The following is a 21,843-nucleotide window of genomic DNA, read 5'->3' as shown; positions in this document are numbered from 1 at the left end:
ATCATAATGGAATTTTACATTATGACATCATAATGGAATTTTGCATTATGACATCAAAATGGAATGTTACGTTATGGCGTCATAATGGAATTTTGCATTATGACATCATAATGGAATGTTACGTTATGGCATCATAATGGAATTTTGCATTATGACATCATAATGGAATGTTGCATTATGACATCATAATGGAATTTTACATTATGACATCATAATGGAATTTTGCATTATGACATCATAATGGAATTTTACATTATGACATCATAATGGAATGTTGCATTATGACATCATAATGGAATTTTGCATTATGACATCATAATGGAATTTTACATTATGACATCATAATGGAATTTTGCATTATGACATCATAATGGAATTTTTGCATTATGACATCATAGTGGAATTTTACATTATGACATCATAATGGAATTTTGCATTATGACATCATAATGGAATGTTACATTATGACATCATAATGGAATGTTACATTATGACATCATAATGGAATGTTACATTATGACATCATAATGGAATGTTGCATTATGACATCATAATGGAATTTTGCATTATGACATCATAATGGAATTTTGCATTATGACATCATAATGGAATTTTGCATTATGACATCATAATGGAATTTTGCATTATGACATCATAATGGAATTCTATATTATGACATCATAATGGAATTTTGCATTATGACATCATAATGGAATTTTGCATTATGACATCATAATGGAATGTTACATTATGACATCATAATGGAATTTTGCATTATGACATCATAATGGAATGTTGCATTATGACATCATAATGGAATTTTGCATTATGACATCATAATGGAATTTTTACATTATGACATCATAATGGAATGTTACATTATGACATCATAATGGAATTTTGCATTATGACATCATAATGGAATTTTGCATTATGACATCATAATGGAATTTTGCATTATGACATCATAATGGAATGTTACATTATGACATCATAATGGAATTTTGCATTATGACATCATAATGGAATTTTGCATTATGACATCATAATGGAATGTTACATTATGACATCATAATGGAATGTTACGTTATGACATCATAATGGAATGTTACATTATGACATCATAATGAAATTTTGCATTTTGACATCATAATGGAATGTTACATAATGACATCATAATGGAATGTTACGTTATGACATCATAATGGAATTTTGCATTATGACTTCATAATGGAATGTTGTATTATGACATCATAATGGAATTTTACATTATGACATCATAATGGAATTTTGCATTATGACATCATACTGGAATTTTGCATTATGACATCATAATGGAATGTTGCATTATGACATCATAATGGAATATTGCATTATGACATCATAATGGCATGTTACATTATGACATCATAATGGAATTTTGCATTATGACATCATAATGGAATGTTGCTTCATGACATCATAATGGAATTTTGCATTATGACATCATAATGGAATTTAGCAATATGACATCATAATGGAATTTTACATTATGACATCATAATGGAATTTTACATTATGACATCATAATGGAATATTGCATTATGACATCATAATGGAATGTTACATTATGACATCTTTTAAAACAATTTTGCATTATGACATCATAATAGAATTTAGCATTATGACATCATAATGTAATTTTACATTATGACATCATAATGGAATTTAGCATTATGACATCATAATAGAATTTAGCATTATGACATCATAATGGAATTTTACATTATGACATCATAATGGAATTTTGCATTATAACATCATAATGAGATTTTACATTATGACATCATAATGGAATTTCGCATTATCACATCATAATAAAAAGTTACATTATGACATCATAATGGAATTTTGCATTATGACATCATAATGGAATGTTGCATTATGACATCATAATGGAATGATGCATTATGACATCATACTGGAATTTTGCATTATGACATCATAATGGAATGTTGCATTATGACATCATAATGGAATGATGCATTATGACATCATAATGGAATTTTGCATTATGACATCATAATGGAATGTTACATTATGACATCATAATGGAATTTTGCATTATGACATCATAATGGAATGTTGCATTATGACATCATAATGGAATTTTGCATTATGACATCATAATGGAATTTTTACATTATGACATCATAATGGAATGTTACATTATGACATCATAATGGAATTTTGCATTATGACATCATAATGGAATTTTGCATTATGACATCATAATGGAATTTTGCATTATGACATCATAATGGAATGTTACATTATGACATCATAATGGAATTTTGCATTATGACATCATAATGGAATTTTGCATTATGACATCATAATGGAATTTTGCATTATGACACCATAATGGAATTTTGCATTATGACATCATAATGGAATGTTACATTATGACATCATAATGGAATTTTGCATTATGACATCATAATGGAATTTTGCATTATGACATCATAATGGAATGTTACATTATGACATCATAATGGAATTTTGCATTATGACATCATAATGGAATTTTGCATTATGACATCATAATGGAATTTTGCATTATGACATCATAATGGAATGTTACATTATGACATCATAATGGAATATTGCATTATGACATCATAATGGAATGTTACATTATGACATCTTTTAAAACAATTTTGCATTATGACATCATAATAGAATTTAGCATTATGACATCATAATGTAATTTTACATTATGACATCATAATGGAATTTAGCATTATGACATCATAATAGAATTTAGCATTATGACATCATAATGGAATTTTACATTATGACATCATAATGGAATTTTGCATTATAACATCATAATGAGATTTTACATTATGACATCATAATGGAATTTCGCATTATCACATCATAATAAAAAGTTACATTATGACATCATAATGGAATTTTGCATTATGACATCATAATGGAATGTTGCATTATGACATCATAATGGAATGATGCATTATGACATCATACTGGAATTTTGCATTATGACATCATAATGGAATGTTGCATTATGACATCATAATGGAATGATGCATTATGACATCATAATGGAATTTTGCATTATGACATCATAATGGAATGTTACATTATGACATCATAATGGAATTTTGCATTATGACATCATAATGGAATGTTGCATTATGACATCATAATGGAATTTTGCATTATGACATCATAATGGAATTTTTACATTATGACATCATAATGGAATGTTACATTATGACATCATAATGGAATTTTGCATTATGACATCATAATGGAATTTTGCATTATGACATCATAATGGAATTTTGCATTATGACATCATAATGGAATGTTACATTATGACATCATAATGGAATTTTGCATTATGACATCATAATGGAATTTTGCATTATGACATCATAATGGAATTTTGCATTATGACACCATAATGGAATTTTGCATTATGACATCATAATGGAATGTTACATTATGACATCATAATGGAATTTTGCATTATGACATCATAATGGAATTTTGCATTATGACATCATAATGGAATGTTACATTATGACATCATAATGGAATTTTGCATTATGACATCATAATGGAATGTTACATTATGACATCATAATGGAATTTTACATTATGACATCATAATGGAATTTTGCATTATGACATCATAATGGAATTTTTGCATTATGACATCATAATGGAATTTTACATTATGACATCATAATGGAATTTTGCATTATTACATCATAATGGAATGTTACATTATGACATCACAATGGAATGTTGCATTATGACATCATAATGGAATTTTACATTATGACATCATAATGGAATTTTACATTATGACATCATAATGGAATGTTGCTTCATGACATCATAATGGAATTTTACATTATGACATCATAATGGAATGTTGCATTATGACATCATAATGGAATGTTGCATTATGACATCATAATGGAATGTTACATTATGACATCATAATGAAATTTTGCATTTTGACATCATAATGGAATGTTACATAATGACATCATAATGGAATGTTACGTTATGACATCATAATGGAATTTTGCATTATGACTTCATAATGGAATGTTGTATTATGACATCATAATGGAATGTTGCATTATGACATCATAATGGAATGTTACATTATGACATCATAATGAAATTTTGCATTTTGACATCATAATGGAATGTTACATAATGACATCATAATGGAATGTTACGTTATGACATCATAATGTAATTTTGCATTATGACTTCATAATGCAATGTTGTATTATGACATCATAATGGAATTTTTTTCATTATGACATCATAATGGAATTTTGCATTATGACATCATACTGGAATTTTGCATTATGACATCATAATGGAATGTTGCATTATGACATCATAATGGAATATTGCATTATGACATCATAATGGCATGTTACATTATGACATCATAATGGAATTTTGCATTATGACATCATAATTGAATGTTGCTTCATGACATCATAATGGAATTTTGCATTATGACATCATAATGGAATTTAGCAATATGACATCATAATGGACTTTTACATTATGACATCATAATGGAATTTTACATTATGACATCATAATGGAATATTGCATTATGACATCATAATGGAATGTTACATTATGACATCTTTTAAAACAATTTTGCATTATGACATCATAATAGAATTTAGCATTATGACATCATAATGTAATTTTACATTATGACATCATAATGGAATTTAGCATTATGACATCATAATAGAATTTAGCATTATGACATCATAATGGAATTTTACATTATGACATCATAATGGAATTTTGCATTATAACATCATAATGGGATTTTACATTATGACATCATAATGGAATTTCGCATTATCACATCATAATAAAAAGTTACATTATGACATCATAATGGAATTTTGCATTATGACATCATAATGGAATGTTGCATTATGACATCATAATGGAATGATGCATTATGACATCATACTGGAATTTTGCATTATGACATCATAATGGAATGTTGCATTATGACATCATAATGGAATGATGCATTATGACATCATACTGGAATTTTGCATTATGACATCATAATGGAATGTTGCATTATGACATCATAATGGAATGTTGCATTATGACATCATAATGGAATGTTACATTATGACATCATAATGGAATTTTGCATTATGACATCATAATGGAATGTTGCTTCATGACATCATAATGGAATTTTACATTATGACATCATAATGGAATGTTGCATTATGACATCATAATGGAATGTTGCATTATGACATCATAATGGAATGTTACATTATGACATCATAATGAAATTTTGCATTTTGACATCATAATGGAATGTTACATAATGACATCATAATGGAATGTTACGTTATGACATCATAATGGAATTTTGCATTATGACTTCATAATGGAATGTTGTATTATGACATCATAATGGAATTTTACATTATGACTTCATAATGGAATTTTGCATTATGACATCATAATGGAATGTTGCATTATGACATCATAATGGAATGATGCATTATGACATCATACTGGAATTTTGCATTATGACATCATAATGGAATGTTGCATTATGACATCATAATGGAATGTTGCATTATGACATCATAATGGAATGTTGCATTATGACATCATAATGGCATGTTACATTATGACATCATAATGGAATATTGCATTATGACATCATAATGGAATGTTACATTATGATATCATAATGCAATTTTGCATTATGACATCATAATAGAATTTAGCATTATGACATCATAATGTAATTTTACATTATGACATCATAATGGAATTTAGCATTATGATATCATAATAGAATTTAGCATTATGACATCATAATGGAATTTTACATTATGACATCATAATGGAATTTTGCATTATAACATCATAATGGGATTTTACATTATGACATCATAATGGATTTTTTGCATTATGACATCATAATGGAATTTTGCATTATGACATCATAATGGAATTTTACATTATGACATCATAATGGAATTTTGTATTATGACATCATAATGGAATTTTACATTATGACATCATAATGGAATTTTGCATTATGACATCATAATGGAATTTTTGCATTGTGACATCATAATGGAATTTTGCATTATGACATCATAATGGAATTTTTGCATTATGACATCATAATGGGATTTTACATTATGACATCATAATGGAATTTTGCATTATGACATCATAATGGAATGTTACATTATGACATCATAATGGAATTTTACATTATGACTTCATAATGGAATTTTGCATTATGACATCATAATGGAATTTTGCATTATGACATCATAATGGAATTTTACATTATGACATCATAATTGAGTTTTGGATTATGACATCATAATGGAATTTTACATTATGACATCATAATGGAATTTTGCATTATGACATCATAATGGAGTTTTGCATTATGACATCATAATGGAGTTTTGCATTATGACATCATAATGGAGTTTTGCATTATGACATCATAATGGAGTTTTGCGTTATGACATCATAATGGAGTTTTGCATTATGACATCATAATGGAATTTTGCATTATGACATCATAATTGAATTTTACATTATGACATCATAATGGAATTTTACATTATGACATCATAATGGAATTTTACATTATGACATCATAATGGAATTTTGCATTATGACATCATAATGGAATTTTGCATTATGACATCATAATGGAATTTTGCATTATGACATCATAATGGAATTTTGCATTATGACATCATAATGGAATTTTGCATTATGACTTCATAATGGAATGTTGTATTATGACATCATAATGGAATTTTGCATTATGACATCATAATGGAATTTTGCATTATGACTTCATAATGGAATGTTGTATTATGACATCATAATGGAATTTTACATTATGACATCATAATGGAATTTTGCATTATGACATCATAATGGAATGTTGCATTATGACATCATACTGGAATTTTGCATTATGACATCATAATGGAATGTTGCATTATGACATCATAATGGAATATTGCATTATGACATCATAATGGCATGTTACATTATGACATCATAATGGAATTTTGCATTATGACATCATAATGGAATGTTGCTTCATGACATCATAATGGAATTTTGCATTATGACATCATAATGGAATTTAGCAATATGACATCATAATGGAATTTTACATTATGACATCATAATGGAATTTTACATTAAGACGTCATAATGGAATATTGCATTATGACATCATAATGGAATGTTACATTATGATATCATAATACAATTTTGCATTATGACATCATAATAGAATTTAGCATTATGACATCATAATGGAATTTAGCATTATGACATCAAAATAGAATTTAGCATTATGACATCATAATGGAATTTTACATTATGACATCATAATGGAATTTTGCATTATAACATCATAATGGGATTTTACATTATGACATCATAATGGAATTTCGCATTATCACATCATAATAAAAAGTTACATTATGACATCATAATGGAATTTTGCATTATGACATCATAATGGAATGTCGCATTTTGACATCATAATGGAATGATGCATTATGACATCATACTGGAATTTTGCATTATGACATCATAATGGAATGTTGCATTATGACATCATAATGGAATGATGCATTATGACATCATACTGGAATTTTGCATTATGACATCATAATGGAATGTTGCATTATGACATCATAATGGAATGTTACATTATGACATCATAATGGAATTTTGCATTATGACATCATAATGGAATGTTGCTTCATGACATCATAATGGAATTTTACATTAAGACATCATAATGGAATGTTGCATTATGACATCATAATGGAATGTTGCATTATGACATCATAATGGAATGTTACATTATGACATCATAATGAAATTTTGCATTTTGACATCATAATGGAATGTTACATAATGACATCATAATGGAATGTTACGTTATGACATCATAATGGAATTTTGCATTATGACTTCATAATGCAATGTTGTATTATGACATCATAATGGAATTTTACATTATGACTTCATAATGGAATTTTGCATTATGACATCATAATGGAATGTTGCATTATGACATCATAATGGAATGATGCATTATGACATCATACTGGAATTTTGCATTATGACATCATAATGGAATGTTGCATTATGACATCATAATGGAATGTTGCATTATGACATCATAATGGAATGTTGCATTATGACATCATAATGGCATGTCACATTATGACATCATAATGGAATATTGCATTATGACATCATAATGGAATGTTACATTATGATATCATAATGCAATTTTGCATTATGACATCATAATAGAATTTAGCATTATGACATCATAATGTAATTTTACATTATGACATCATAATGGAATTTAGCATTATGATATCATAATAGAATTTAGCATTATGACATCATAATGGAATTTTACATTATGACATCATAATGGAATTTTGCATTATAACATCATAATGGGATTTTACATTATGACATCATAATGGAATTTCGCATTATGACATCATAATAAAAAGTTACATTATGACATCATAATGGAATTTTGCATTATGACATCATAATGGAATGTTACATTATGACATCATAATGGAATTTTGCATTATGACATCATAATGGAATGTTGCATTATGACATCATAATGGATTTTTACATTATGACATCATAATGGAATTTTGCATTATGACATCATAATGGAATTTTACATTATGACATCATAATGGAATTTTGCATTATGACATCATAATGGATTTTTTGCATTATGACATCATAATGGAATTTTGCATTATGACATCATAATGGAATTTTACATTATGACATCATAATGGAATTTTGCATTATGACATCATAATGGAATTTTACATTATGACATCATAATGGAATTTTGCATTATGACATCATAATGGAATGTTGCATTATGACATCATACTGGAATTTTGCATTATGACATCATAATGGAATGTTGCATTATGACTTCATAATGGAATGTTGTATTATGACATCATAATGGAATTTTGCATTATGACATCATAATGGAATTTTGCATTATGACTTCATAATGGAATGTTGTATTATGACATCATAATGGAATTTTACATTATGACATCATAATGGAATTTTGCATTATGACATCATAATGGAATGTTGCATTATGACATCATACTGGAATTTTGCATTATGACATCATAATGGAATGTTGCATTATGACATCATAATGGAATATTGCATTATGACATCATAATGGCATGTTACATTATGACATCATAATGGAATTTTGCATTATGACATCATAATGGAATGTTGCTTCATGACATCATAATGGAATTTTGCATTATGACATCATAATGGAATTTAGCAATATGACATCATAATGGAATTTTACATTATGACATCATAATGGAATTTTACATTATGACGTCATAATGGAATATTGCATTATGACATCATAATGGAATGTTACATTATGATATCATAATACAATTTTGCATTATGACATCATAATAGAATTTAGCATTATGACATCATAATGGAATTTAGCATTATGACATCAAAATAGAATTTAGCATTATGACATCATAATGGAATTTTACATTATGACATCATAATGGAATTTTGCATTATAACATCATAATGGGATTTTACATTATGACATCATAATGGAATTTCGCATTATCACATCATAATAAAAAGTTACATTATGACATCATAATGGAATTTTGCATTATGACATCATAATGGAATGTCGCATTATGACATCATAATGGAATGATGCATTATGACATCATACTGGAATTTTGCATTATGACATCATAATGGAATGTTGCATTATGACATCATAATGGAATGATGCATTATGACATCATACTGGAATTTTGCATTATGACATCATAATGGAATGTTGCATTATGACATCATAATGGAATGTTACATTATGACATCATAATGGAATTTTGCATTATGACATCATAATGGAATGTTGCTTCATGACATCATAATGGAATTTTACATTAAGACATCATAATGGAATGTTGCATTATGACATCATAATGGAATGTTGCATTATGACATCATAATGGAATGTTACATTATGACATCATAATGAAATTTTGCATTTTGACATCATAATGGAATGTTACATAATGACATCATAATGGAATGTTACGTTATGACATCATAATGGAATTTTGCATTATGACTTCATAATGGAATGTTGTATTATGACATCATAATGGAATTTTACATTATGACTTCATAATGGAATTTTGCATTATGACATCATAATGGAATGTTGCATTATGACATCATAATGGAATGATGCATTATGACATCATACTGGAATTTTGCATTATGACATCATAATGGAATGTTGCATTATGACATCATAATGGAATGTTGCATTATGACATCATAATGGAATGTTGCATTATGACATCATAATGGCATGTCACATTATGACATCATAATGGAATATTGCATTATGACATCATAATGGAATGTTACATTATGATATCATAATGCAATTTTGCATTATGACATCATAATAGAATTTAGCATTATGACATCATAATGTAATTTTACATTATGACATCATAATGGAATTTAGCATTATGATATCATAATAGAATTTAGCATTATGACATCATAATGGAATTTTACATTATGACATCATAATGGAATTTTGCATTATAACATCATAATGGGATTTTACATTATGACATCATAATGGAATTTCGCATTATGACATCATAATAAAAAGTTACATTATGACATCATAATGGAATTTTGCATTATGACATCATAATGGAATGTTACATTATGACATCATAATGGAATTTTGCATTATGACATCATAATGGAATGTTGCATTATGACATCATAATGGATTTTTACATTATGACATCATAATGGAATTTTGCATTATGACATCATAATGGAATTTTACATTATGACATCATAATGGAATTTTGCATTATGACATCATAATGGATTTTTTGCATTATGACATCATAATGGAATTTTGCATTATGACATCATAATGGAATTTTACATTATGACATCATAATGGAATTTTGCATTATGACATCATAATGGAATTTTACATTATGACATCATAATGGAATTTTGCATTATGACATCATAATGGAATTTTTGCATTGTGACATCATAATGGAATTTTGCATTATGACATCATAATGGAATTTTTGCATTATGACATCATAATGGAATTTTACATTATGACATCATAATGGAATTTTGCATTATGACATCATAATGGAATTTTACATTATGACTTCATAATGGAATTTTGCATTATGACATCATAATGGAATTTTGCATTATGACATCATAATGGAATTTTACATTATGACATCATAATTGAGTTTTGGATTATGACATCATAATGGAATTTTACATTATGACATCATAATGGAATTTTGCATTATGACATCATAATGGAGTTTTGCATTATGACATCATAATGGAGTTTTGCATTATGACATCATAATGGAGTTTTGCATTATGACATCATAATGGAGTTTTGCGTTATGACATCATAATGGAGTTTTGCGTTATGACATCATAATGGAGTCTTGCATTATGACATCATAATGGAATTTTGCATTATGACATCATAATTGAATTTTACATTATGACATCATAATGGAATTTTACATTATGACATCATAATGGAATTTTACATTATGACATCATAATGGAATTTTACATTATGACATCATAATGGAATTTTGCATTATGACATCATAATGGAATTTTGCATTATGACATCATAATGGAATTTTGCATTATGACATCATAATGGAATTTTGCATTATGACTTCATAATGGAATGTTGTATTATGACATCATAATGGAATTTTACATTATGACATCATAATGGAATTTTGCATTATGACATCATAATGGAATGTTGCATTATGACATCATACTGGAATTTTGCATTATGACATCATAATGGAATGTTGCATTATGACATCATAATGGCATGTTACATTATGACATCATAATGGAATTTTGCATTATGACATCATAATGGAATGTTGCTTCATGACATCATAATGGAATTTTGCATTATGACATCATAATGGAATTTAGCAATATGACATCATAATGGAATTTTACATTATGACATCATAATGGAATTTTACATTATGACGTCATAATGGAATATTGCATTATGACATCATAATGGAATGTTACATTATGATATCATAATACAATTTTGCATTATGACATCATAATAGAATTTAGCATTATGACATCATAATGGAATTTAGCATTATGACATCATAATGGAATTTAGCATTATGACATCAAAATAGAATTTAGCATTATGACATCATAATGGGATTTTACATTATGACATCATAATGGAATTTCGCATTATCACATCATAATAAAAAGTTACATTATGACATCATAATGGAATTTTGCATTATGACATCATAATGGAATGTCGCATTATGACATCATAATGGAATGATGCATTATGACATCATACTGGAATTTTGCATTATGACATCATAATGGAATGTTGCATTATGACATCATAATGGAATGTTACATTATGACATCATAATGGAATTTTGCATTATGACATCATAATGGAATGTTGCTTCATGACATCATAATGGAATTTTACATTATGACATCATAATGGAATGTTGCATTATGACATCATAATGGAATGTTGCATTATGACATCATAATGGAATGTTACATTATGACATCATAATGAAATTTTGCATTTTGACATCATAATGGAATGTTACATAATGACATCATAATGGAATTTTGCATTATGACTTCATAATGGAATGTTGTATTATGACATCATAATGGAATTTTACATTATGACATCATAATGGAATTTTGCATTATGACATCATAATGGAATGTTGCATTATGACATCATAATGGAATGACACATTATGACATCATACTGGAATTTTGCATTATGACATCATAATGGAATGTTGCATTATGACATCATAATGGAATGTTGCATTATGACATCATAATGGAATGTTGCATTATGACATCATAATGGCATGTTACATTATGACATCATAATGGAATATTGCATTATGACATCATAATGGAATGTTACATTATGATATCATAATGCAATTTTGCATTATGACATCATAATAGAATTTAGCATTATGACATCATAATGTAATTTTACATTATGACATCATAATGGAATTTTGCATTATGACATCATAATAGAATTTAGCATTATGACATCATAATGGAATTTTACATTATGACATCATAATGGAATTTTGCATTATAACATCATAATGGGATTTTACATTATGACATCATAATGGAATTTCGCATTATCACATCATAATAAAAAGTTACATTATGACATCATAATGGAATTTTGCATTATGACATCATAATGGAATGTTACATTATGACATCATAATGGAATTTTGCATTATGACATCATAATGGAATGTTGCATTATGACATCATAATGGATTTTTACATTATGACATCATAATGGATTTTTGCATTATGACATCATAATGGAATTTTACATTATGACATCATAATGGAATTTTGCATTATGACATCATAATGGAATTTTTGCATTATGACATCATAATGGAATTTTGCATTATGACATCATAATGGAATTTTGCATTATGACATCATAATGGAATTTTGCATTATGACATCATAATGGAATTTTGCATTATGACATCATAATAGAATTTAGCATTATGACATCATAATGGAATTTTACATTATGACATCATAATGGAATTTTGCATTATAACATCATAATGGGATTTTACATTATGACATCATAATGGAATTTCGCATTATCACATCATAATAAAAAGTTACATTATGACATCATAATGGAATTTTGCATTATGACATCATAATGGAATGTCGCATTATGACATCATAATGGAATGATGCATTATGACATCATACTGGAATTTTGCATTATGACATCATAATGGAATGTTGCATTATGACATCATAATGGAATGTTACATTATGACATCATAATGGAATTTTGCATTATGACATCATAATGGAATGTTGCTTCATGACATCATAATGGAATTTTACATTATGACATCATAATGGAATGTTGCATTATGACATCATAATGGAATGTTGCATTATGACATCATAATGGAATGTTACATTATGACATCATAATGAAATTTTGCATTTTGACATCATAATGGAATGTTACATAATGACATCATAATGGAATGTTACGTTATGACATCATAATGGAATTTTGCATTATGACTTCATAATGGAATGTTGTATTATGACATCATAATGGAATTTTACATTATGACATCATAATGGAATTTTGCATTATGACATCATAATAGAATTTAGCATTATGACATCATAATGGAATTTTACATTATGACATCATAATGGAATTTTGCATTATAACATCATAATGGGATTTTACATTATGACATCATAATGGAATTTCGCATTATCACATCATAATAAAAAGTTACATTATGACATCATAATGGAATTTTGCATTATGACATCATAATGGAATGTTACATTATGACATCATAATGGAATTTTGCATTATGACATCATAATGGAATGTTGCATTATGACATCATAATGGATTTTTACATTATGACATCATAATGGATTTTTGCATTATGACATCATAATGGAATTTTACATTATGACATCATAATGGAATTTTGCATTATGACATCATAATGGAATTTTTGCATTATGACATCATAATGGAATTTTGCATTATGACATCATAATGGAATTTTGCATTATGACATCATAATGGAATTTTGCATTATGACATCATAATGGAATTTTGCATTATGACATCATAATGGAATTTTGCATTATGACATCATAATGGAATTTTGCATTATGACATCATAATGGAATTTTACATTATGACATCATAATTGAGTTTTGCATTATGACATCATAATGGAATGTTACATTATGACATCATAATGGAATTTTGCATTATGACATCATAATGGAATTTTACATTATGACATCATAATGGAATTTTGCATTATGACATCATAATGGAATTTTACATTATGACATCATAATGGAATTTTGCATTATGACATCATAATGGAATTTTTGCATTATGACATCATAATGGAATTTTGCATTATGACATCATAATGGAATTTTTGCATTATGACATCATAATGGAATTTTACATTATGACTTCATAATGGAATTTTGCATTATGACATCATAATGGAATTTTGCATTATGACATCATAATGGAATTTTACATTATGACATCATAATTGAGTTTTGGATTATGACATCATAATGGAGTTTTACATTATGACATCATAATGGAGTTTTGCATTATGACATCATAATGGAGTTTTGCATTATGACATCATAATGGAGTTTTGCATTATGACATCATAATGGAGTTTTGCGTTATGACATCATAATGGAGTTTTGCATTATGACATCATAATGGAATTTTGCATTATGACATCATAATGGAATTTTACATTATGACATCATAATGGAATTTTACATTATGACATCATAATGGAATTTTACATTATGACATCATAATGGAATTTTACATTATGACATCATAATGGAATTTTGCATTATGACATCATAATGGAATTTTGCATTATGACATCATAATGGAATGTTACATTATGACATCATAATGGAATTTTGCATTATGACATCATAATGGAATTTTGCATTATGACATCATAATGGAATTTTACATTATGACATCATAATGGAATTTTGCATTATGACATCATAATGGAATTTTACATTATGACATCATAATGGAATTTTGCATTATGACATCATAATGGAATTTTGCATTATGACATCATAATGGAATTTTGCATTATGACATCATAATGGAATGTTACATTATGACATCATAATGGAATTTTGCATTATGACATCATAATGGAATGTTGCATTATGACATCATAATGGATTTTTACATTATGACATCATAATGGAATTTTGCATTATGACATCATAATGGAATTTTTGCATTATGACATCATAATGGAATTTTACATTATGACATCATAATGGAATTTTGCATTATGACATCATAATGGAATGTTACATTATGACATCATAATGGAATGTTACATTATGACATCATAATGGAATGTTGCATTATGACATCATAATGGAATTTTGCATTATGACATCATAATGGAATTTTGCATTATGACATCATAATGGAATTTTGCATTATGATGTCATAATGGAATTTTGCATTATGACATCATAATGGAATTCTATATTATGACATCATAATGGAATTTTGCATTATGACATCATAATGGAATTTTGCATTATGACATCATAATGGAATGTTGCATTATGACATCATAATGGAATTTTGCATTATGACATCATAATGGAATTTTACATTATGACATCATAATGGAATGTTACATTATGACATCATAATGGAATTTTGCATTATGACATCATAATGGAATTTTGCATTATGACATCATAATGGAATGTTACATTATGACATCATAATGGAATTTTGCATTATGACATCATAATGGAATTTTGCATTATGACATCATAATGGAATTTTGCATTATGACATCATAATGGAATTTTGCATTATGACATCATAATGGAATTTTGCATTATGACATCATAATGGAATTTTGCATTATGACATCATAATGGAATTTTGCATTATGACATCATAATGGAATGTTACATTATGACATCATAATTGAGTTTTGCATTATGACATCATAATGGAATTTTACATTATGACATCATAATGGAATTTTACATTATGACATCATAATGGAATTTTGCATTATGACATCATAATGGAATTTTGCATTATGACATCATAATGGAATTTTACATTATGACATCATAATGGAATTTTGCATTATGACATCATAATGGAATTTTGCATTATGACATCATAATGGAATTCTTGCATTATGACATCATAATGGAATTTTACATTATGACATCATAATGGAGTTTTGGATTATGACATCATAATGGAGTTTTACATTATGACATCATAATGGAGTTTTGCATTATGACATCATAATGGAGTTTTACATTATGACATCATAATGGAGTTTTGCATTATGACATCATAATGGAGTTTTGCATTATGACATCATAATGGAGTTTTGCATTATGACATCATAATGGAGTTTTGCATTATGACATCATAATGGAGTTTTGCGTTATGACATCATAATGGAATTTTACATTATGACATCATAATGGAATTTTGCATTATGACATCATAATTGAATTTTACATTATGACATCATAATGGAATGTTACATTATGACATCATAATGAAATTTTGCATTTTGACATCATAATGGAATGTTACATAATGACATCATAATGGAATTTTGCATTATGACTTCATAATGGAATGTTGTATTATGACATCATAATGGAATTTTACATTATGACATCATAATGGAATTTTGCATTATGACATCATAATGGAATGTTGCATTATGACATCATAATGGAATGACACATTATGACATCATACTGGAATTTTGCATTATGACATCATAATGGAATGTTGCATTATGACATCATAATGGAATGTTGCATTATGACATCATAATGGAATGTTGCATTATGACATCATAATGGCATGTTACATTATGACATCATAATGGAATATTGCATTATGACATCATAATGGAATGTTACATTATGATATCATAATGCAATTTTGCATTATGACATCATAATAGAATTTAGCATTATGACATCATAATGTAATTTTACATTATGACATCATAATGGAATTTTGCATTATGACATCATAATAGAATTTAGCATTATGACATCATAATGGAATTTTACATTATGACATCATAATGGAATTTTGCATTATAACATCATAATGGGATTTTACATTATGACATCATAATGGAATTTCGCATTATCACATCATAATAAAAAGTTACATTATGACATCATAATGGAATTTTGCATTATGACATCATAATGGAATGTTACATTATGACATCATAATGGAATTTTGCATTATGACATCATAATGGAATGTTGCATTATGACATCATAATGGATTTTTACATTATGACATCATAATGGATTTTTGCATTATGACATCATAATGGAATTTTACATTATGACATCATAATGGAATTTTGCATTATGACATCATAATGGAATTTTTGCATTATGACATCATAATGGAATTTTGCATTATGACATCATAATGGAATTTTGCATTATGACATCATAATGGAATTTTGCATTATGACATCATAATGGAATTTTGCATTATGACATCATAATAGAATTTAGCATTATGACATCATAATGGAATTTTACATTATGACATCATAATGGAATTTTGCATTATAACATCATAATGGGATTTTACATTATGACATCATAATGGAATTTCGCATTATCACATCATAATAAAAAGTTACATTATGACATCATAATGGAATTTTGCATTATGACATCATAATGGAATGTCGCATTATGACATCATAATGGAATGATGCATTATGACATCATACTGGAATTTTGCATTATGACATCATAATGGAATGTTGCATTATGACATCATAATGGAATGTTACATTATGACATCATAATGGAATTTTGCATTATGACATCATAATGGAATGTTGCTTCATGACATCATAATGGAATGTTGCATTATGACATCATAATGGAATGTTGCATTATGACATCATAATGGAATGTTACATTATGACATCATAATGAAATTTTGCATTTTGACATCATAATGGAATGTTACATAATGACATCATAATGGAATGTTACGTTATGACATCATAATGGAATTTTGCATTATGACTTCATAATGGAATGTTGTATTATGACATCATAATGGAATTTTACATTATGACATCATAATGGAATTTTGCATTATGACATCATAATAGAATTTAGCATTATGACATCATAATGGAATTTTACATTATGACATCATAATGGAATTTTGCATTATAACATCATAATGGGATTTTACATTATGACATCATAATGGAATTTCGCATTATCACATCATAATAAAAAGTTACATTATGACATCATAATGGAATTTTGCATTATGACATCATAATGGAATGTTACATTATGACATCATAATGGAATTTTGCATTATGACATCATAATGGAATGTTGCATTATGACATCATAATGGATTTTTACATTATGACATCATAATGGATTTTTGCATTATGACATCATAATGGAATTTTACATTATGACATCATAATGGAATTTTGCATTATGACATCATAATGGAATTTTTGCATTATGACATCATAATGGAATTTTGCATTATGACATCATAATGGAATTTTGCATTATGACATCATAATGGAATTTTGCATTATGACATCATAATGGAATTTTGCATTATGACATCATAATGGAATTTTGCATTATGACATCATAATGGAATTTTGCATTATGACATCATAATGGAATTTTGCATTATGACATCATAATGGAATTTTACATTATGACATCATAATTGAGTTTTGCATTATGACATCATAATGGAATGTTACATTATGACATCATAATGGAATTTTGCATTATGACATCATAATGGAATTTTACATTATGACATCATAATGGAATTTTGCATTATGACATCATAATGGAATTTTACATTATGACATCATAATGGAATTTTGCATTATGACATCATAATGGAATTTTTGCATTATGACATCATAATGGAATTTTGCATTATGACATCATAATGGAATTTTTGCATTATGACATCATAATGGAATTTTACATTATGACTTCATAATGGAATTTTGCATTATGACATCATAATGGAATTTTGCATTATGACATCATAATGGAATTTTACATTATGACATCATAATTGAGTTTTGGATTATGACATCATAATGGAGTTTTACATTATGACATCATAATGGAGTTTTGCATTATGACATCATAATGGAGTTTTGCATTATGACATCATAATGGAGTTTTGCATTATGACATCATAATGGAGTTTTGCGTTATGACATCATAATGGAGTTTTGCATTATGACATCATAATGGAATTTTGCATTATGACATCATAATGGAATTTTACATTATGACATCATAATGGAATTTTACATTATGACATCATAATGGAATTTTACATTATGACATCATAATGGAATTTTACATTATGACATCATAATGGAATTTTGCATTATGACATCATAATGGAATTTTGCATTATGACATCATAATGGAATGTTACATTATGACATCATAATGGAATTTTGCATTATGACATCATAATGGAATTTTGCATTATGACATCATAATGGAATTTTACATTATGACATCATAATGGAATTTTGCATTATGACATCATAATGGAATTTTACATTATGACATCATAATGGAATTTTGCATTATGACATCATAATGGAATTTTGCATTATGACATCATAATGGAATTTTGCATTATGACATCATAATGGAATGTTACATTATGACATCATAATGGAATTTTGCATTATGACATCATAATGGAATGTTGCATTATGACATCATAATGGATTTTTACATTATGACATCATAATGGAATTTTGCATTATGACATCATAATGGAATTTTTGCATTATGACATCATAATGGAATTTTACATTATGACATCATAATGGAATTTTGCATTATGACATCATAATGGAATGTTACATTATGACATCATAATGGAATGTTACATTATGACATCATAATGGAATGTTGCATTATGACATCATAATGGAATTTTGCATTATGACATCATAATGGAATTTTGCATTATGACATCATAATGGAATTTTGCATTATGATGTCATAATGGAATTTTGCATTATGACATCATAATGGAATTCTATATTATGACATCATAATGGAATTTGCATTATGACATCATAATGGAATTTTGCATTATGACATCATAATGGAATGTTGCATTATGACATCATAATGGAATTTTGCATTATGACATCATAATGGAATTTTACATTATGACATCATAATGGAATGTTACATTATGACATCATAATGGAATTTTGCATTATGACATCATAATGGAATTTTGCATTATGACATCATAATGGAATGTTACATTATGACATCATAATGGAATTTTGCATTATGACATCATAATGGAATTTTGCATTATGACATCATAATGGAATTTTGCATTATGACATCATAATGGAATTTTGCATTATGACATCATAATGGAATTTTGCATTATGACATCATAATGGAATTTTGCATTATGACATCATAATGGAATTTTGCATTATGACATCATAATGGAATGTTACATTATGACATCATAATTGAGTTTTGCATTATGACATCATAATGGAATTTTACATTATGACATCATAATGGAATTTTACATTATGACATCATAATGGAATTTTGCATTATGACATCATAATGGAATTTTGCATTATGACATCATAATGGAATTTTACATTATGACATCATAATGGAATTTTGCATTATGACATCATAATGGAATTTTGCATTATGACATCATAATGGAATTCTTGCATTATGACATCATAATGGAATTTTACATTATGACATCATAATGGAGTTTTGGATTATGACATCATAATGGAGTTTTACATTATG

This window comes from Eleutherodactylus coqui, chromosome 8, assembly GCF_035609145.1.
Source record: "Eleutherodactylus coqui strain aEleCoq1 chromosome 8, aEleCoq1.hap1, whole genome shotgun sequence".
Classification (NCBI taxonomy): Eukaryota; Metazoa; Chordata; class Amphibia; order Anura; family Eleutherodactylidae; genus Eleutherodactylus; species Eleutherodactylus coqui.
This window is presented reverse-complemented; position numbering follows the sequence as displayed.